At 42.4% G+C, this 10,570-nt stretch overlaps 1 long non-coding RNA gene across 1 annotated transcript; it reads right to left on the bottom strand.

Moving 5' to 3' along the window:
* Positions 1–5,214: 5,214 nt before the first annotated feature.
* On the bottom strand, positions 5,215–10,076 carry LOC146062472 (uncharacterized). The gene is made up of 3 exons (XR_014471335.1): positions 9,615–10,076; positions 8,272–8,468; positions 5,215–7,235 (listed from the first exon to the last, which is right to left on the bottom strand). It is a non-coding gene; the product is annotated as an uncharacterized LOC146062472 (long non-coding RNA).
* Positions 10,077–10,570: the final 494 nt, after the last annotated feature.

The following is a 10,570-nucleotide window of genomic DNA, read 5'->3' as shown; positions in this document are numbered from 1 at the left end:
TAAAACCCCAGTTTTACTGCATTTTCCTATGTACTATTACCCAGCCGCACGGATTTCGCCGGGCAGGGTATCGCCACCTTTGGGTGGTGATACCCTATAGAAGCCTATGGGCTTCTTTTTGCCGTCCGCCGCAAACCCGGCACCTCGCCGACCCCCCCTTTCCCCCTCCCTCGGGCTTACCTTCTTGCAGGTCCTCCTGGACCCCGGAAGGTAAGCCCTTCCTCACCCTAGCAATGCAGCCGGATGTCCTTCCGGCTGCAGGGGGAGGAGGAGGCGCCGGGGACAGCCTGCTTAGATATCCCCGGCGTGTAGGCAGCAGGAGGCGGCAATGAGGAGACGGAGACCCCCTGCAGACCACAGTATAGGTATCGCGGGGGGTCTCCGTTACCGCACATCGATGCCAGCCACATATGTTAGTACATATGCTCTGGCATCGCGGCGGGGATGTATATTAATACATCCCGCCCTTAATCTGCCCCCCGACTGCTGTGAAACAAGCCAATACCTTTCATCTTTGAATTAGGCCCATAGAACTACAAAGTGCGACTGAGTAACTTTATTATACTGGAACCCCATAGTATGGCTTTAGGTGACACCATGGTTATAGTGTCACCTGCCAAGCCTGTCATAGTCTATAGGCCTCCAAAGAGTGGGTCAAGGAATTAAGGATATTGAACATGTTGAAAATCTCAATTATCAGATCACAACCTGAAAATGGTCAGGAAACAGGATTGGCAAATCAGGGGATTTCAACATGAAGAATTTCATTGGTTCCCTGACTAATGCTGAATTGGATGTTCCAGGTGGATCGTGGATTTGACCACCTTATGTATGGGGCCGATGGCTTTCGAAGGTGACAGCATGCTGTTTATCCTTCATCCCTCATCCCTCATAGAGGAAGCTGCTAACCGCTTTGTCTATGTGCTGCCATCGAGCACATATTTGGAAGGATGGCATAAATAAATTCTAAATATTTATAAGATTTTTCTAGCTATAGCAGTGTAGAATAGATAATGAATAGATAGTGATCAACAACTACGTTACTCCAGACTAGGATATAATTGTGCTCATGAACTGTTTAAAAATATAAAAATATTTAATTTAGCCTTTAAAAAAAAAAATGCTCCCAAAAGAAGCCTATATGTTGCAATAACATATAATATCAAGTTTATTTGGATAGACTAACAAATAAAAACATTATTAATTTTGTAAACAGCACATAGCAGAAATTGTTCAACTGTATTCACCTTTTAAACCGACAAAGTACCCCCCCCCCCCCCCGTACTTAATGGGTTAATGGTCTCTTTTTCGAGGTTGATCTTCTATATCATTTATTAATTTAGACATCTTTTTCATGAACTGTCTGCAGATCAAGGACTTGTTCCAAGATATTTTATTTAATTGTTTATTCATTTATCTACATTTGCAAGGCCAGACCACAGTCACCACTACCTTATAATGACAGAAATGTTTTCTATCTCTCTTGAGTCTTTTGCCATTTTCATACTCTAGATGTTACAAATAAACTCCCAAGGACAAAATGAGTGTACTCATACATAAACTACTGTATGCTTCCTATAGATCTACTTGTTTTGTTGAACTAATAAGCGGCATGTACTGTAGAAGGGCGATGGAGACAATAAGGCAGTTTTCAATTACAGCTAAGGTCATGTTGGGGAGCAGCTGCAAATAAAATATAATGACATTACAAATAAATTGTTCGGTACACAGCAGATCAAGGTCAGATCTGCTGAATGCTGTAATCTGTGAAATTATGCTATTACGAACAGTGAAGCACTATCTGAGTTACTTCCTTCGGGTAGTACATAACAGATGATCTATGTTTCAGGGAATGGGCTTTGTATGCCATTCAGTGGCAGATTGTTGGGGAACACCACATTTCTTGGGGAGTCATTGCATGATGGACATGTACTGAACCCTGGGGCTTACTCATGGCAACTACAGCACCAGCCATGACTCCGTGGACCAATAGAGATTTACTTGTAGCTACCCATTGGTTGGGAGCATCGCACACCCATGTACAGCATCTGCAAAAACCAAGAAGCTGGAATATTGCCCAAAAAGCCCCCAGTTACTAGAAAAGACACAGTGGACTGATGCCACAAGATGTACAGTAGTTAGCTTATTGACATTTTATCCACCAGGGATGTAATTAGGATAATTGTATGAGGCTCCAAAGGTTCTAGAAATGGCACTACTACTGTATATAATTGCTAGGCTGGTATACACTAATATAGTCTACAAACATCTGTGTGAATACAGCAATTGTACATCCCTGTGCTGTTTATTGGATGACCGTTCTTTGGGTAAGGACAATGTAATCAAGAGGGGGTAAATTTACAGATGTCAGATTCCCGGCAGGTTTACTAAGGACAAATTGAGGAAGACAACAAAAAAGCAGACTTTAGAACACAAAAGAACGTTGGCTTGGTATCAACATTTTTTAGTCAGGAGAATAGGAACCCTGGAGTTGCAATGCCTACAGATCCTGAATTAAAATTTGAAACTCAGGAGTAGATGTATGAAGCAGTGATAAGGGAGGAGAAGTGATAAAGTACCTGGTACTTTATCACTGGCCAATCAGCTCCTGACTGTTAAGTTACAGGCTTGGTTTAAAAAGGGACAATCAGGAGCTGATTGGCCAGTGATAAAGTACCAGGCACTTTATCACTTCTCCTCCCTTATCACTGCTTCATACATCTACCCCATAGAGACATAGAATTTGACAGCAGATAAGAAGAATTTGTGCTTTAGTCCCCGTCTCAGGCGGAGACCCGGGCTTTCAAACACGCTATGCGCCTGCAGCCGTGGACCCGGCTTCCAGTTAAACCACAGTTGTGTGGCGGACACTGCTCTACAGGCCCTCTGATGGCCAATACTATCTAGCCAACCAAGCAGGAGGATCCTGTGAGCAGAAGCCCCTTCCAGTGACTTTCCATCTCCTGGCGGACACCGCATCCTGGACTACCCTGGTGGCTATAATCCAACATAGTCCACTAGGGCAAAATACCAGCAGAATAGCGGAAGCCCATTGTTTATTTCTACCTCCAAACGGCCACATAAACCGTGATCAATAGTGGGGATAAATATTGCTTGTCACAAAAGTGGACCTTCCTGGATCCAAAGGTCACTCAGTACCGTTAAAGTGAACTTACCTGTGACCCATTGCCCCATGTCCCCCTGGGCCAATTCACTTATCATCCTGTGGCGTGATTTTAAACACTTGTTTCATATGGTGTATTGTATTGTGCATCTATTGTATATTGTTTATTTGGTACTCTTTACCTAGAAGGGCGCCCATCGCGGCCATCGCGGGCATCGCATGCACTAAAAAATCGGGTGCGATGCGACCGACGCGATGCTCGCGATTTCCCATAGGGAACAATGTTAAATGTCCCAATTGACTCGATTTTCCTGTTCAATGTCTCAATTGACCCGATTTTTCCATAGGAAACAATGTTAAATGGGCCACAGAGGCCAAATAGGCACCCTGAAGTGTGAAATGGCCCCCACAATTGTTAACGCCACCCCACGATCAACGTCAACCCGAAGCGTGGCGAGCGCAGCGAGCCCGCGAGGGGCGGCGGTACGCATCCTACGACCTTTTCATACCCCCACTATCCACGTCGGCGTGGAGTTGAGAATAGAAAGTGTGGCAAGCGCAGCGAGCCACCGAGCCCGAAGCGTGGCGAGCGGACGCGGACACCTTCACAGGTATACGCGTCCCCTCGCGGGCTTCACAGCTGTCCGCTGCGCTCGCCACGCTTCGGGCTCGGTGGCTCGCTGCGCTCGCCACACTTTCTATTCTCAACTCCACGCCGACGTGGATAGTGGGGGTATGAAAAGGTCGTAGGACGTGTACCGCCGCCCCTCGCGGGCTCGCTGCGCTCGCCACGCTTCGGTTTCACGTTGATCGTGGGGTGGCATTAACAATTGTGGGGGGAACCACTGCAGTAGGGTATTAGCATAGGATTAAGTCCTACAGTTCTGTTAAAGGGCTAGACGAGGATGGCTCTATCTGTATGCGTACGCACAAATTGCTCGGACTGCAAATTCATAGCCTGTCAAATGACATCTAAAAGCTGATTGGCTGATACTTTTACTTGCTCCACTTTATTGCTTAGTGCATAGGCCCCTATGTAAAACATGGTCTATAAATTCATTGCTCTGAATATATGCATGTCATGCAATATATCACTACCAGAGGTGCTTTAAGAGAGGAGGAGGCCCGTGAGTAGCCTCCACCGTTTGGGCCCCCTACTCTCTCACGATCACCCCCACAGCACCACACTAGTGCACAGCACAGTAGAGTCTGAGCACTAGAGGGCAGCAAGCCGCCTTCATCACTGGACTCCGGAGGGGTATGTACTAATAAATGGGTGCAATGTGTGCAGTGTGGGCCCCCTTGAATCAGGGGCCCCTGTGCACCACGTACATTGCACCCATTATGAATATGCCACTGACCACTTATCCTTTCACTGAGTACATTTGCTTTACTGATTTTTAGAAATCACTGGTGTTGATGATTTTAGAATATAAATTGACATAATTGTGTTATATTCTTCAGTCCACAGTTACCTAAAAAGGGAAAAATATTTCAAATACACAGGTATGTTAAATGATATATGTCATACATATATGTCAATATATTTATATGAACACATAGCGCACTGCATATATTTAGATGATACGCATGAGGAATGTCTCTAATTTCAGTTCTCTCCATTATGTTCATATTTTAATTGTATACAATATGAATTGTTCTTATCATAATTAGGCTGCATAAACCACACACATAATATCACTCCTGTGTTCTTTGTGTCATAAAGGTGCAGCATGTGGAAGTTTCGGCAGACGCGACCAGACGGCAGTAGCAGGGAATGTCATAATAATACTTCATGATATATGGCCAATGATTTTCATTGTAATATTAGTCCAAGTTTAATTTAAAAACAATACATAAAACTGCATACTTTACCTGTTTATTTCCATAAATTTCAAATAATTATTATGTATGAATATATATTTAAGGTTTATGTTAAACTACAAATAAGTAAATCATTTGATGTGTATTTTTTTACATATTCACACAATTTTTATTTCCTTTTGCACAAAACAATAAACTGCAGAACACATAATACATTTTGTATAAACTGCAGAACACATACAGTAATAAATCAAATTGGTCTTAAATTTGGGTTGCACAGTAGATATGGGGAGCAATGGAAACCTGAAGGGGCGTAACTAGCACCTTCTGTGTCCCATAGCAAAATCTTGATAGGGTCTGCGGTACCATAAGGCGCCTATTGAATTATCGTGATTGACATTTACCTTAACTTAACTTGACACCTTATCCTAAAAATAATCACACAGATAACAACTGCATAAGTTAAAAGGTCAACAGTATTTATTAATGGTATGACCCTATTGAAAGGGATGGCCAGGAAAGCACTTGAAGACCAGCTAAGTCACAAAATGGCTCCTATGGCATGGCGAGGACACCTCAAGGAAGTGGCCAACGTTCCCCCTCGGGGGCAGGACTCACCATCCGTCCTGGCAGAGAGTGGCAATACCGCACAGTGACCACCTGTGCGCCTTCAAGGTCGAGAGTGCCTTCCCGCCAATTATTAATTAATTTTTGTGAAGCCAAATTAGGTGAAGGCTGAAAGGCCGGGTGGAAATTGAAAAAAGGCAAGGGAGGGAGGGTGGGAATCCAGACTCAAAGAGGAAGTGGCATCACCTGACTACCCCTTATATACCCCTGCATAAGCTACCACCCATTCTACACCTAATTGGCTACAACAACCACACTGACTTACTGTATATGGGTAAAAAATATTCAAATAACTTTATCAGGACAATCACAAAATTTGCAGGCTCTTAAATGCCTTCATGCCTATACAGCCCTCGCTTAATCTTGTGCCTGTACATTGCAGATGACAAGGACCGGAGCATGCGCAGATTCTATGGGCTGCAGCCGAAAAAGCCTATAGAGGCCTCCTGGAGGGAGGGAACACCTCCCAATAGGATTGCCTTGGGTGACTGGCAGGTTGGACTTCCAATAGGAAGTCATTACCAGTCACAGTGAAGCCAGTGCAGTCTCACAGACTGCATCTGGCTTCACTTAGGCAGAGCATAGTGGCGGATTTCACCTGGAGGGTGCTGCAGTCCTGCAGCCAATTGGTAAAAACCAACACTGTTGATAATACAACTCTCCATTAACTTAATGGATAGTTGTGCATACAATTTATACTATAATGTCTCTAAGGAGGTTATTCTGGTTGGTGCGTAAATTTCCGAATTCTTTCGGAGCGGACCGCACGCCACGCTGTGCGGACATCGTACGAAGAAACACCCACCGGTACTCCGCATTTGGACGGACTAACACTTTAAGAAGAGGGCGTGTTTACGGACTACATCCAAACCTTGCGTGTGCGGTGGACACACACATATTCTGCACGGTCTTACAGCGTCTGCACGGTCTTACAGCGTCAGAACGGACGGGAACCTGCCCGTACGCACCGATGCAGTGTATTAACGCCAAACTCACCACTATTATCTGAACTCATAAATCGGTCACATGACCCACTTATGCAATTAGGCAACCTCATTAAAAAGTGTTTGTTTGTAATTGGAATCAATTAAATCCTAATAGATAGTTAAACACATTACTACCACATTCATTAAAGACATTAACCCTTACATCATGTGAAGTGCTATTTATTCATTTACCCCTTTATCTAGGTTTTATATATGCATATTATATATTAATTGCACGTCAAATGCAATATTCTACAATGTGCTAATTATTACTAACACATACAAACTTAACAACAGTTATAAACACAGTGTGTGTGTGTATTTTGTTGTTTTGATAATGTTATTTGCTCTACAATTATAGTACATTTGTGTATTACAAGGATGTGCACACTACAATAACATACATCTATATACAGTATGTACCTTTTGCTAGTGAAAAATATTGTAAACAATTTACACATATACTGTTTAATGTCAAAAAAACACACACACAACTTCTAACGGTTAACAACTATTATTAAAACTATTAAAATATAGAAAATTAAAAATTAAAAAAACAAAAAATCAAAGCAGCAGGTCTGTTAAGTCCTGTAGGTCTGCCAGTACTAGGTGCAGGTGCTCCCTCAGTCGCAGGAGGGCCCCACGGACACCCTCATCTGCTTGGGTAGGGTCATCTGTGGGCATGTTAAAGGGGGTAAAATTAGTAATGATATTCATGAATACATTTAACATAGTGATACATAAATCAAATAAATGCAAGGTGACATATATTTATATATATATATATATATATATATATATATATATGTATATAGAGACATATATAAATATATATGACACATACATATATACATATATGCATACATACTAAATGTAAAGACTGTTTTTGTCCCTCTACCCTTTACTCTGTAGAAGACCTCACAGTCATAGTGCTCCTTCTGAACCCCAACCCACCCATGACTAAGCTGCTGCTGCTGTTGTCCTTTGACATGAGAAGCATGTAATGAGCTCCACCAATAACAAATCATCAAAAACCGCTCAGTGTCTGTTCTCTGTTCTCCAACGTGGCATGGGACTTAGTCAACTCTCAGGAATGCACAGTACACTTGTGCAATCATGGATGGCTTGGCTGCTGATGGTCTGCTCCATAAATCATTGTCATATTGCCAGTTAAGTGAAGCTGCAGCACTAACCCACTCCCATGCACAAAATCATTATTAAGACAAAATCAACCAACAATCATGTTGGCAAAAATACATGCCAACCACAGGGGGTGGCTAGCTAGAGGAGGGCCCAGGGGCACTGACCACTTGTGACTCCATTATAAGCCATGCCTGTCCATACTCCATTTATGCCATACTTAATCTAGTTTAGAAATATCAATCAACTAGAAACTCTATTCACCTATATGAGGCTACAGATTGTACGGTTGCAGCAGGGGCATGTAACTCTAAGGTAAGCAAGTCATCCCTTTATACCAGAATACAGATTAACTACACAGGTTCTGTGGCAGTTATAATCGAGGTGAAAGCCATCCACATAACCTGTATTAAAGGGATGACTTGGTCACCCTATCTAACCTCTAAATGTGTCTGTTGTTAGCCACTTTTGTTTATTACTTAATACTATAGTAAAACACAATAGATTCAGCAGTGCTACATAACAAATAGTAGTCCCAAAAATTATTAATGATGCCTTATGTTTACCTACCACCACCTCGCAGGCCTCCTCCTCGGACAACACCTCCTCCTCGGCCACCTCCTCCGCCTCTTCCTCAGCCAACACCTCCTCCTCGGCAACCTCCTCCTCCTCGGCCACCTCCTCCTCGGCCACCTCCTCCCGGCCCTGCTCCTCCCGGCCCTGCTCCTCCTCGGCCTCCTCACAGGCCTGTCTTGCTCGTTCACGTGCTGGAAAATTTAAAAAAAAATGCAGAGTGTCAATTATGGCACATTTTTTGGGGGGGATTCAGCATTCACAAAAAACAATGATATATGGGGAAATTTACTAAAGGAAATTTGTAAAAAAAAATAGGTGTATTTGTATTTAGAAATACACTTATTTTTGACATTTACTATCCCGAAAATACTGCAATTCGTATTCGTATTGATGTGCTATCAATACAAATACGTATTGCCGTATTTTCGGGATAGTAAATGTCAAAAATAAGTGTATTTCTAAATACAAATACACCTATTTTTTTAAAAATTTCCTTTAGTAAATTTCCCCCATATTATACCCACATGACAGCATGTGAAAGAGGAAGTAACACATATATAGTGAAGCCCTTTTTAAAACAATAACAGCCATTTAGCCACATTTACATAAATAATGTACTTAAATCATTCACTGGTAAATATGTTATTTTTGCATAATTACTCACATCTTGCTATCTGCAGCCTTAAGTGCTGCAGAAGCTCAGGCTGCTGTCTGCGCAGATCGGACCACCTGCGCTCCAACTGCGCCACGGACCTCCGCACCTGGGTCCGGGCGAAAATTCTTCTGCGGGCAGCTAGGTACGCCCGCCGCTTCTGGATATTAGTAATAAAGGGCCCCGCACGCCCCAGCCTGGTCTCCATTACAGAGACCAGGGCCCTCAGCTCTGACTTACTGAATGGCGCAGCATGCTGGTAGGTCGCCATTTTCCCAATGGGGCATCACAAACAATCATGTACTGTAATTGGTTGGTAAGATTGTTATTTGGTATTAACTTTATTGTTCATTTTTACATGCACAGTGTGTATGCGCTACAAGAATCTGCTAAAACATCGCACCGCCAAGCAACGCTTGCTATAGCTTGGCATCGCATAGCTGTACTTCGCATTACTTATTGTATGCATTTATGTGTATGCGTACATTTATTAAAATAAACACATACACATACGTGCAGTTCTCCTGACTATATATATATAGGGCAGAGGGGAGGAAAAGCAGCACTCCAGGCGTCTTGTCAATGAATCACAATCAGGCCATCCTATATGGACAACGTTTCATTGCTTTTAATCAGCAATTTCTTCAGGTCATGTCATCAAGAATAAACAGTGTACATGTCCTACCTTATATTCACCCAGGTGTGGTACAGCGTCTTCCGAGATCAGGACCGCACGCCCGTCCGGTCGGCGCTGTGTGATGACGTCACCAACGTGTACGTCCTGTCTGTGCTCCCGTCACCATGGCAACCAGTAAACAGAAAGGCGCAACATTACGTGCGTGGCTATAACAATAACAATAACAGTCAAAATGACATAAGATTTCTGACATCGCTGGTACATACAGGCTCTGGCATAAAAAGCATGTAGGGCAGTAGTTAGCGCAGCGGCAGTATTAGATGGGGGAAATACACATACAGAACACAAGCATTCATAAAGGTCAGAGTATTTAGCAGAGAAGAATAGAGGGAAAATCATGCACACAATAGAAAATAGAAAATAGATAAACGGCACAAGCACTATGATAATAATTGTACAATAATATTCAATATAGCCACTTGAACATAAGAAGGTATGGGAGATGATGCATATAAACACATACGATATAGAAATACAATGGTACACCAACAAAGTAGGATGTATTTAGCAGAGAAGACATAGATTAGAAAATACCACACATCAAGATCACATGCATTCAAAAGATCAGAGTATGTAGCAGAGAAGAAAAGTGAGAAACCGTGCATACCTGGAGAAAAAAGATTATGAATGTTTAGTAGAGAAGCAAAGTTAGAAAAGAAGTATTTCAAGGTCTCTGGTTATCAGTGTTTAGACTAAAGCATATGAAGGCCATAATGTGTCCAAGTTGAAAGACAAGTGAATCATGTACTGTGTATGCAATCCACAGCTTAGAAAAGGGAGGAAATTTTTTTTAGCAGAACATTCCTAATCTTTTTTCTCCAGGTATGCACGGTTTCTCACTTTTCTTCTCTGCTACATACTCTGATCTTTTGAATGCATGTGATCTTGATGTGTGGTATTTTCTAATCTATGTCTTCTCTGCTAAATACATCCTACTTTATATA

This window comes from Crinia signifera, chromosome 3 (assembly GCF_055691185.1).
Source record: "Crinia signifera chromosome 3, ASM5569118v1, whole genome shotgun sequence".
Lineage (NCBI taxonomy): Eukaryota > Metazoa > Chordata > Amphibia > Anura > Myobatrachidae > Crinia > Crinia signifera.
This window is presented reverse-complemented; position numbering and strand designations above follow the sequence as displayed.